Source organism: Pezoporus occidentalis, unplaced genomic scaffold (genome assembly GCF_034315485.1).
Source record: "Pezoporus occidentalis ecotype Australia unplaced genomic scaffold, CSIRO_AGI_Poc_V1 ctg86, whole genome shotgun sequence".
Lineage (NCBI taxonomy): Eukaryota > Metazoa > Chordata > Aves > Psittaciformes > Psittacidae > Pezoporus > Pezoporus occidentalis.
In genome coordinates, this window is record NW_026916220.1 from 4,443,866 (window position 1) to 4,453,777 (window position 9,912).

A 9,912-nucleotide genomic window follows, 5' to 3' on the forward strand; every position below is an offset into this window, starting at 1 on the left:
GCCCCCACGACGCCTGCTCCGTAAGCTGCGAGCCGACAGCAGCTCGGGACCTCTTCGGGGAACTGCGGTGTCACCCCCCTCCCCCCCCACCCGACAGCGTGCAGCGGTTCTCTCGGGGGCTGCCCGCCCCAGGAGCTGCCTTCAGTGGGGAAGGAGGCGGGGGATGGGGGCTGCGCGCCAACCTCCCCCTCTTTGGGGGATCCGGTGAGGGCAGGGGCGGGGGGCGCAGCCCCACCGGCAAACTGCTTCTCCGGGCTGGCCGCAGCTGCCCCGGCCCGGCCAGGTGGGACTCGCCTCTCGGTTGTCTTGCGTAGGACGGACGAGAGGGGGTGACACGGGATCAGAGCTTTCTTTGGGGCAAAGAGCCACACTTGCGTTATGGCTTCTTCCTCCCCCTGACCTGCCCCGAGCCCCTCCGAGCGGTGGGCTTGAGGTCCGTCCCTCGGTTCCACCGCCGGCCGGGAGCCGGCGGCCCGGATAAGGAAGAGAGCCGTGCCCGCAGGAAGTCTGCTATCCACCTAACGGCACCCGGCAGAAGAGGATAGCCTCGTCCCGGCCCTGCGGGACCCTCTCGCGGGCAGAAAACCGCTGCGAGACCCAGCAGGGGTAAGGTACAGCTCCAGCCCGGCAGCCAGAGGCTGGGCAGAGCCTCCCCTTGCCGCTGGAAAGGTCCCCGTCCCCCCGCCGAGAAAAAGCACCTTACTCCTCCCCCTGCTTTCCGCCCTTCCACTCATACCTGCTGGACAAAGAGGCTCTGCTCTGCGAGCCCCAGGGACGCCCCTCCGCCCCCTCCACAGCCTTCCCACCCCGTCGAAGGTAGCGGGGACATCCTCCCTCCCCACCGCCTCGGAGCGGTGGGGTGGGCAAATGCAGAAAATACATGAAGGAAGTTTTTCAGGTTTCGGATTTGTTTTCTCTCTCTTTTCTTTTTTTTCCTGTTCCCCCCCCCCCCCCCCTTTTTTTTTTCTTCCCAATGTCACTTCCCTAATCTCCCTTTTTAATTGCAGGAACCGGTGTCATTGCCACAGATGCAGTACCTGCCGGTCAAACGCAAATTTGTTCCCTTCGGGGTTAGCCTCGGGCTCAAGAACACCCCTGCCTACAGAAAAAAGGTAAACCGTCTATTTTGTACCTATATGTAGCATCTATATGTAGCAGCGGTCAAGAGGCAGAGGCATGAGGAGCAGATTTATCCCCGTGCAGGCAAGTCAGAGCTCCACTGAAACTTCCTTGTTTTGGGGTTTTCTCAGCCTCCTTTGCGAAGTTTCTGGGCAGAGGAGCGTTGCAAGAGCAGAGCGAGACACTTGAAAGGGGCTGGGGCCTCTGCAGGGACCTGCGGTGGACTCCAGTGGGTAGTGGTTCTGATGCAGCACTTGGTGCAGTGCTCACCCCAGTGCTGGTGGGCTATTTGTATATATTTATAGTATATATACACACTATATATATGTATATACGATTTTATATATATATATATATAATTCCATAAATAATGTTTAAAAGTGGATTTTGAAAAAGCCCATAAAGTCTGAGAAACTGAGAGGATCCTCCCTTCAGGAGGCGAAATGTCCTTCTGTTTGTCATATGCTCTCTGCTATTAATGATAGCCATGTGGAGATAAAACCAAGGAGAAAGCCTCCTCGGTTATGTCTGTCAGGTGTCTTAAAATTTCAGATCGATAGTGTGGTGCAGCAGGGTTGCATATTATTGCTGGCTGATCCTGCTTTCTGTTAAATGGTATTGATAGTGTATTTTATTCTTCTGTGCGTGTGTGTATAAAGATATGCATTTGTATTTTTCTGTGAGTATATTGATATAAAAAAAAGTATACACTCATAGGTCAATATATTTGTAAGTGAAGATGTTTCTAACGAGGTGCCAGAAGGCCTGTCTATATCTCCGGCCCTGCTAAAGTCTATTAAAAGCTACGAAATTGTAGAATGGCATTTAAAACCAAATACAGTCCTGTGCTAACGTTTACTGACTCCCCAAATCACTCGTCAAGCTCCTGAGCCATTAAAAAGACACGATTTTAACTTATATTATTGAAGCCATACCAATTTTCCTCCCTCCCGCCCCCCAAAAAAAAAGGAAAGCAAGTCCTGTTTTGCAGAATTCTAGTACCAACAAATGTCCTCAAATTAATCGAAACACAAAAAACACACGGTCATATCTGAAGTTAGGTAAATAATAACACAGCCTGTGCAAATGCATTCTGAAAATGACCCTTGTATTACACTTATATCTTAGGGGTAAGGAATAAAACCCACCTTCTCTCCACAACAAATATTTCTCCCCCTCCCCACCCCACCAAAACAACCAAAAAAAAAAAAAAAAGAAAAAAGAAAATAAAAAATCTCGACCCTAGTTAAGCAGTCCCTATCCCAAATTTCTTCTCTTACTTACTTTTAAAGTCACTTTGACAGATACATTTTAATCTTGCAAATGTTCTGAGATGCTTTGATAATAGTATACAGGACGGGAAAGGTAATTTTCAGCTACCAGAAGCGTCCATTTTATGTCCTGTTTAAGATTTAGCAAGTACCAGCCTTAAAATGGGGGGGGGGGGGGGGGGGGGGCGGGACGGGACGACGACAAAACAAAACAGAAAAAGGTGTTTTAAAAATATACATTTATCTGAGTTATTTTATCACCTAACAAGTATTTTGGTAAGAAGTTTAGGGGTTCATTAAGTACTACAAAGAGACAAACTATAGAGAACATAAGATTGGCATTCTCTCGCCTGTAAATAAACAAAAAAGGCTCACGAGTGGCATGGGTGGGGGGTGCGATGGAGAGGTTCGATGCAAGTAACCTGATTTACAGTTAAGGAGAGGGACAGTTGATAGGAGTTACTCTAAAAATGAAGTAAAAAAGATTAGTAGAACTAGTTCAACGGTATCCTTCTACTCTTCAGTTTAAAATATCAGTATGTGTTGCAAAAATAATTATCCTGCTTCCACATATTGGGTAAGCACAGAAAAATCTAGCACCCTAATTTTAGACCTTTGAAAATTGTGTCATAAATGTTTCTTTTGAACATAAAAATGGAGGGAGAAGGGAGGGGAGAGAGAGAAAAGGAAAAAAATATATATACAAAAAAGAAAAAGACAAGAAAGTAAAAGAAAAAATAAACACACCCCCATCGAAAAAAAATAATCAACGACTTACAACAGTGAAGAAAAATTACATCGGTTTCTGTTTCCCGAGTCGTGTGATACAAACTTTAGCAGAGTGCTTTCCTGAATGTAATATGCTGCCCTAAAAACATCTGTGAATATAGCCCTCGATATTTTTCTATTTTTGGTACAAACCCTCTAGAAAATTTCAGATGTGTATTATTCCGGTCCCTCGTTTTGAACTGTGGAGTTATCGGGAAGTAAAACGACATAATAGCTCTGGATAATCACATAAAAGTTTGCAAAAGGTAGGCATTCGCCAGGCAAAATATTCCCTTCTTGAAAAAGAAAAACAGCAGAACAAACAACAAACCTAAACCAAATAGCAAAGCGAAGACAAGTAATAAACACACAAAAGGCAAAACAAATAAGCGTTCTCACATCACCCTAAGAACTAAACAGTTTTAGAGGTTGCAAGAGCAAGAAAACAATGTCACGACGTGGCCAGTGCTCTGCCAGGGTGAGCGGTTGTAGGATTGCCTCTATAAACCAGTTTTTGACTGTCGGTGCCTGCCTCGGACCCGCTCGTGGTTCAGAAGCAGCTTCGTGGACCCTGAATTAAAGAATTTTTCTCTCACACACAGCTTGAGGAGTGTTAAAATGTTATTTGTTCCATCTATTTAATTAAAGAATTTAATTTCAGAGAAAGCTTGAGAATAGGACCCGTCTCCCTCAACAGACAATAAGGAAAAAAAGACCAGTTTTCTCTTTATTTTCAAAAGTATTTTTCTCCCCTCGGAATAGATTTACACCTAATCCGAATAAGAAGCCTTCCTCTTCCTGTAAACTGTGGCCCTAAATACTGTAAATTCGGGGTTCACAGTCTCCGAGCTGCGAAAACATTTATGAATCACTTTTGTGACCCTAATTGCTGTTACAGTCTACTAGTAGGAAGGAGTAGTTAAGCAAAAGGGAAAAACCTCATATTTGTTTAGATTAAACACACACTTTTGTTTTACACCCCCCCCCTCCCCCCCCCCCAGCCTCTTCAGAGTCAGATTTTCAGCACATTTCAGTGACTATTTTAGACCTAATTGGCATTTAGAAGAAATAGGTACACCCGATGAAAAGTTTGGGGAAAAAAGGAAAAACAAAAGTGTGGAAAAAGAAAAAGGAAAAAAAAAAGGCAGTATTTACAGCAAGTGGCAAGTGTGGAAACAGAGAGCAGAAAAAAATTGCCAAAATGCCTGATCCATGAGAGGGTTTTCTCCTTGCTACAGCGAATTTACTTGGAAATACTCAGCACCTTCATATTTATGTTTCATTTTCGAGATTCACGCATTTCAGGTCAGGCGGAGCTTATGGTTTCTTTTCCCCCCATTTAGTGTAACATGAAGAAATTAGGCCTACTAAAAAAAAAAAGTGCAAGAAACGAGGGATTGAAGGCAACAAGGAAAACTCGATATTATTTCTGTTTTTATATATACATAGACAGACACAGACATGTGTGTGTGCAAGTATATCTCCCCACACTTGATATTCAAGAAGTGCTGAAAGTGATCTAACCAGAAACTGAAGCAGGCAAACTGTGAATTGCTTAATCTCCAGACCCCAAGTCCTATGGCTTGAAAGGTTTCAGTTTTACAGATACAAAATCATATATTCTAGTTTTGTAGTTATTTTTAGGCAAATATTTCTACATTCCTTCTCTTCTTTGTGTGTTCCTCTCCAGTCTGTGCTCTGGATTACGAGAGGGCTCCTCTAAAGACCCCCTCAGAGGATTTTGCAGAACAATCCTCAAATACTCATAAAAATTAATATTATATTTATATTTTCATTATGCATCAAATTATGTGTAATGAATGAGGCCTAAACTGCACCGTGCAGATCCTCAACCACCCCATTTTGCATTCTGCAGTTAGGAAAAAAGTCTCTAAAAAAATTCGGAGGCGTTTTAAAAACGGGTGCTTATGACTGTCCTTTATACGTGGGTATTTAAATTACTTTTTCTGACTCTGACCTTACTGTGCATATTTATGTAACAGCAGGCGACGGCAAAGAGGCCACTGTATTTCACTGTTATTTACAACAGTGTATAGGGTTATGTACTCAGAACACCGTGGCCATTTTCTGTCTTCAAAGAAATAATTATGTTCCTTGGTCAGAAGGAACCTCTTGCAAATGTTGGTAAGGGGTGGTGGGTTTATTTTTTCTGAGTTAGCCACAGAGAAAACAAAAAGAAAAAAAAAGAACTTCTCGGGGGGGGGGGGTAGGGGCAGAAATAAGTTGCAGAAACTTTTCAAGAACCTTCCGGTTTCTATTGCGTTAAAAAAAAAAAAATAGAGACAGGAAAAATAAAGGAGGAAAAGAAAGAATAATCCCCATGCCTATGGAGCACCTCAATTGTTCCCTGCGCAGCGTGGGCATGTGGGGCGCAGGGGACTCCGGGCAGGCACCGATCAGCCCGGGGCGGCCTCCACGGCCTCCAGCTCCCGCCGCCCCTTCGAGCCGCCCGCGACTATCGGGGCCCCCCCCCCCCCCCCCCGCTCTCTGCTTAGCTCCGCTCGTCGGGGCCCTACCTTGTCTGAGGCTCCCGCGGCACCGTCTCCACTGGGCCAGCAACCGGGCCAGCAACCGGGCCAGCAACCGGGCCAGCCGCCGGGCCAGCCAGCGCCGCGCCGCAGCCCCTCCGCCACCACGGAGGATGCGGCAGCACAGAGCCTGGGCCCGGCAGGGGCTGCGGGCGAGCCGAAAGCGGACAGTGCACCTTATCCGGCGGGTCATGGTAGCCGGGGAGCCCCCGGCGGGCTGCGCTCTAAATACCTCGGCGGCGGGGCCCCGCCGGTGAATCGGAGATTCATTGGAGAAGATTTTCTTTCTTTTCTTTTTTTTTTCTTTCCCCCCCTCTTTTCTGTTTGACTAATTCCGACTAGCAATATCGCCTTACCTCCCCCTTCCCCCCCCCCCCCCCCAGCTCCTCCTCCTATGAGCTTCAACGCCTTCCACGATGATGGCTCCCTCGAAAGCGGGCGAAGGAGGACCGGCGGCAGGGGATGGGGAGGGGGGAGGCTGCTGGCTCCTCTTCCCTCCCCGAGGAGCATCAGCACCGAACACTCGTGGGGGACGGCCAATCGCAGGGCGCTCCCCCGCTTTCAAATAAAGCCTTGACTACATGTCCTTGCCCTCCCCCCCCCCGTCAGTCCCCTCCAAACAGGCCGCCTCCCGCTCCGCTGAGGGAAGGGGTGGGGAGAGGGGGAGGAAATATTTTGGGTTTTTTTTCGTGTTGTTTGGTTGTGTTTGGACTCCGCTGCCGGGCACTGCGGCTGCCCCGCTCACCCCGACCCTCGCCCGTTCCACCCCGGGGGCAGCGCTAGAGACCCGGAGGGGCGGCTAGCGGATTCCTGCCGCTTTAAAAGCGCAGGCCAGTATTGGCCCGGGAGAGCAGCTATTTCCTTGTCACATGGTCATTTGAACGCTACGCGGGGCCGTTGCGTAGAGAAAAAAAAAAAAAAAAAAAAAAGGAAAGCAAAAAAAGAAAAAAAAAAAGCGGATCTCGTCTGCCCCCCGGCCGGTAACCGAAACGGGTATTAACTGTTTCCTCCCCCCTCACCTTCTCCCCGGCCCTGACCCGCGCTGCCGCACCGCTTTGTTTTCGATTTGGAGAGTTTAGAGCGGGCCAGGGGAAGCAGAGGAGAAGAGCTCAAAAGATCCGAGCAACCTGCAGGCGCTCCCTTCCTGGCCCGCTCCAGGCGCTGCCGCAGAAGGGGTGCTGAGCCCTCCTCACCCCGCAGCCGATGCTGACCCTCGCCGCAGCCCAGGAGCTGAGCGAGGCCCGCTACCCCAGTCTCGCCCTCCTCCCGGGAAGCCGCCTGCCTGCGCATCCACCTCCCAGGGTGCGGATACTTCCATGCGAGGAGAAGGTAAGGGTGATCGGCGGGCGGGGATCTGTCCTGCGGGGCATCTTCCCTCTCCGCGAGTGAGGAAGGGCCTTGTGCGGCCCGGCATGGCCTGGCACAACTGGATGCGTCTTGGCTCGAAGCCGGGGGTGCGGAGGGACTGCGAGGGACCGGCGGGGAAGGCTGCCGTGAGGGCAGGCACGGCGGCGGTCCCCGGGAGGGCTGGAGGGTATAGGGATATGCAGCACAGCCTCCGTCCCCCCGCCCCCCCCCCCCCCCCCCGGCCCAGCAAGCACCTACTCCTGGCTGGACAAACGGCAACAGCACAGATGTCAACAGAAATTGCCTTCTTCTGGCCTGGGCGCGCAGTAACCCTAACAACAATGCTAATAAAAGAAGAGCCTGTAATAGTTGCTCCTGGACCGAGTAGTCCTGTTTCCAGCCTCGGAGATGTGTCAGTCTAAACAGGCGTTTCGAAATTAAAGCTGATCTACGAGAAGTTTGTTTTTTTTTCCCCTTTTCCCTTCCCGTAGCGACTCCTCCCCGACAGAGGGAGGCAAATGGAGATGAATTAATACCTGCTTGGCCGCATGATGCAGGTGCTGGAGTGGCTGTGGGAGGAAGAACTGACAGATTTGGTAATAGAAGCCAAAATACCCACCAAAGCTGAATGCATGGCCGAGCCGGGCCCGAGGAACATCTCGTCGATCATAGGTCGACACGCTGCTGCAGAGGGTTGTGTGTTGCGTGTTTGCGCGCATATATATGCTCAATTACACTTGCGATTTAAAATCAAAAGCGTCAGTTATCTGCCACTTTAAAAGTAGCTCTTTTAGGGCTTTTCTGAAATGTATGTTGCTGCTGTTTAACAATTACTAACAATTACTGTTGCACTTTTCAGGGAGGACTCCAAGCCCTGAAGCAGATGCTGCTGCCAGCAGAAAAGCTGCTCATAGAAACAGGACAGCGTCGGGGACCCCTGTCCTCCCATGGGGTGAGTAGCCCCCAGTGAGGTCCTGGCCCTGGCAGGGCCTCTGGTACTATGGCGTGAACCGGATTTATAGCAATTAGTCATTTACTCCTGCTGGGTTTTGAGGGCATATTTTGCTCATTTGGTACAGTTATCCTAGGGAAGTCTGTTATTTCCCTTAAAAATATTATGCATTCTTAGTATGACTATTGTTTCATAATTGTAATGGAAATAGTAAAAATTCTAAATAAATTCTGGTTCTTCGAGAAAGCGAGCCTTTAAAACAAGAATACTGGTCTAATTGAAGATGGAAACACAGTTCATTAGACCCTTACCTGTTCTGTAAAAAAGGTGATCAGATGCTAGCTTTGCCCCATCTCCATGTCTGGTCCCAGCTCCATCGCGGTTCCCTCAGGCATGGAATGAAGGAGCTTGACTGCTGCATTCCTAGTGTTGTCCTTGTCTCAATTATAGCTATGCCATGTACTAAGAATACGGTACAATTTAATAAGGTGTTATCGTCTCAGAGTGTAATTTTATATATATTCTATTTAAATATATTTATGAAATACATATCCTAAGCATACTTACAATAAAAAGAAATTAATAGGGACTAAACATAATGTGATTTTTCGATATTTTACATGCATATAATTAAACATCAAAGTATTACATAGAAGAAAAATTTATAGGCAAATACTTAGGCTCGATACATAATAATAAAGTGTGTTGTATATGCGCATATTATGTGTATTTTTATATAGGTATTACATAGACGTATTACATAGATAAATGGCATAGGTATAAATAGTGCGTTAATTTCTACGAAGTAATTATAAAACAATTCTAAAGCACTATATAAACTAAACATAAAACAAGTGTGAAATTGCTGTAATAAATAACACGTTCTAATACATTATAAAAAGTGTATATATTACGTTTAACTCCAGTCAACTTTCTGCAGATAGCTCTGCAAAGTGCCCGGGATTTGCTCTGGAGAACGAGACCGGAGCTGTCCCGCTGCCCCGCATTGCTTCCTCCGGCACTCAGCCCCTGAGGCGCAGGACAGGTAAGCGCAGCCCCGGGAACGCCCGGTCAGGCTGGCAGGGTCTCCCAACCGTGCTCGCTGCTGCCGGGGTTCTTACTGCAGCACAGCAGCGGGGGTGGGACCTGCGTCAGAGAAGCGGGTGTCCGTATGGCCGTGGCTGGGCTGCGCAGCTGCTGTGCCGTGGGGTGCCCAATTCCAACTTCCTCTTGCCGGGACAGTCTGTAACATACGGGTCAATTCTTACCGCCGCACCCCTTCTTCCTCCAGCGCGACCACTTGTTGTTACAACGGGGTTTTTGTTTCGTTACCAAACGCGCCACCTTCGAGAAACTTGGGAAACCCTGAGGTGGAACTTGGACGTACGAGTTTTAGGTTTTTGTTCCACACTGCATTCGTTTTGCAACCTTTATGATTTCTTCAAAATACTGTGAAACTTATAGTATCTCTGGGAAAATCACCTGCAAGCTGGTAAAACACCTATTTATTCGAGCGAGGGCGTCATCGAGCTTGCAGCGACACAATTCTATTTTCTCCTTCCATGTCAGATGTTTACAACCTTCATGGGAAAAGCCATGGATGCACCACGGGCCCATGTACAGACATGCAGAGCATCTTACGTGGTTTTAAGAAGGTATTTGCCAAAGCCTCAATCACGCCAGGAAGTTTTAATTCCCCACTGTCCCGGCCGGTTTTGCTAGGGAGAGGCAGGGATTGGCTTCAGCGCCCCTTGAGTCCGATATAACTGAAGACTGAAATCAAACGGGGAGCTGTTGGCTTGGGCCCGGAGCCTCTCCTGCCCCCTTCAAAAGGAGGGCTGGGCTGTGGAAGCGGGAAACCCCGGGGAAGGAGGGTAAACAGAAAGACCAGACGCGGCCCTGTCAA

General features: G+C 48.2%; 1 long non-coding RNA gene across 1 annotated transcript; it reads right to left on the reverse strand.

Moving 5' to 3' along the window:
* Positions 1-3,151: 3,151 nt before the first annotated feature.
* LOC134156404 (uncharacterized) lies at positions 3,152-6,021 on the reverse strand. The gene is made up of 3 exons (XR_009961897.1): positions 5,696-6,021; positions 3,927-4,007; positions 3,152-3,847 (listed from the first exon to the last, which is right to left on the reverse strand). It is a non-coding gene; the product is annotated as an uncharacterized LOC134156404 (long non-coding RNA).
* Between the last annotated feature and the right edge of the window lie 3,891 nt (positions 6,022-9,912).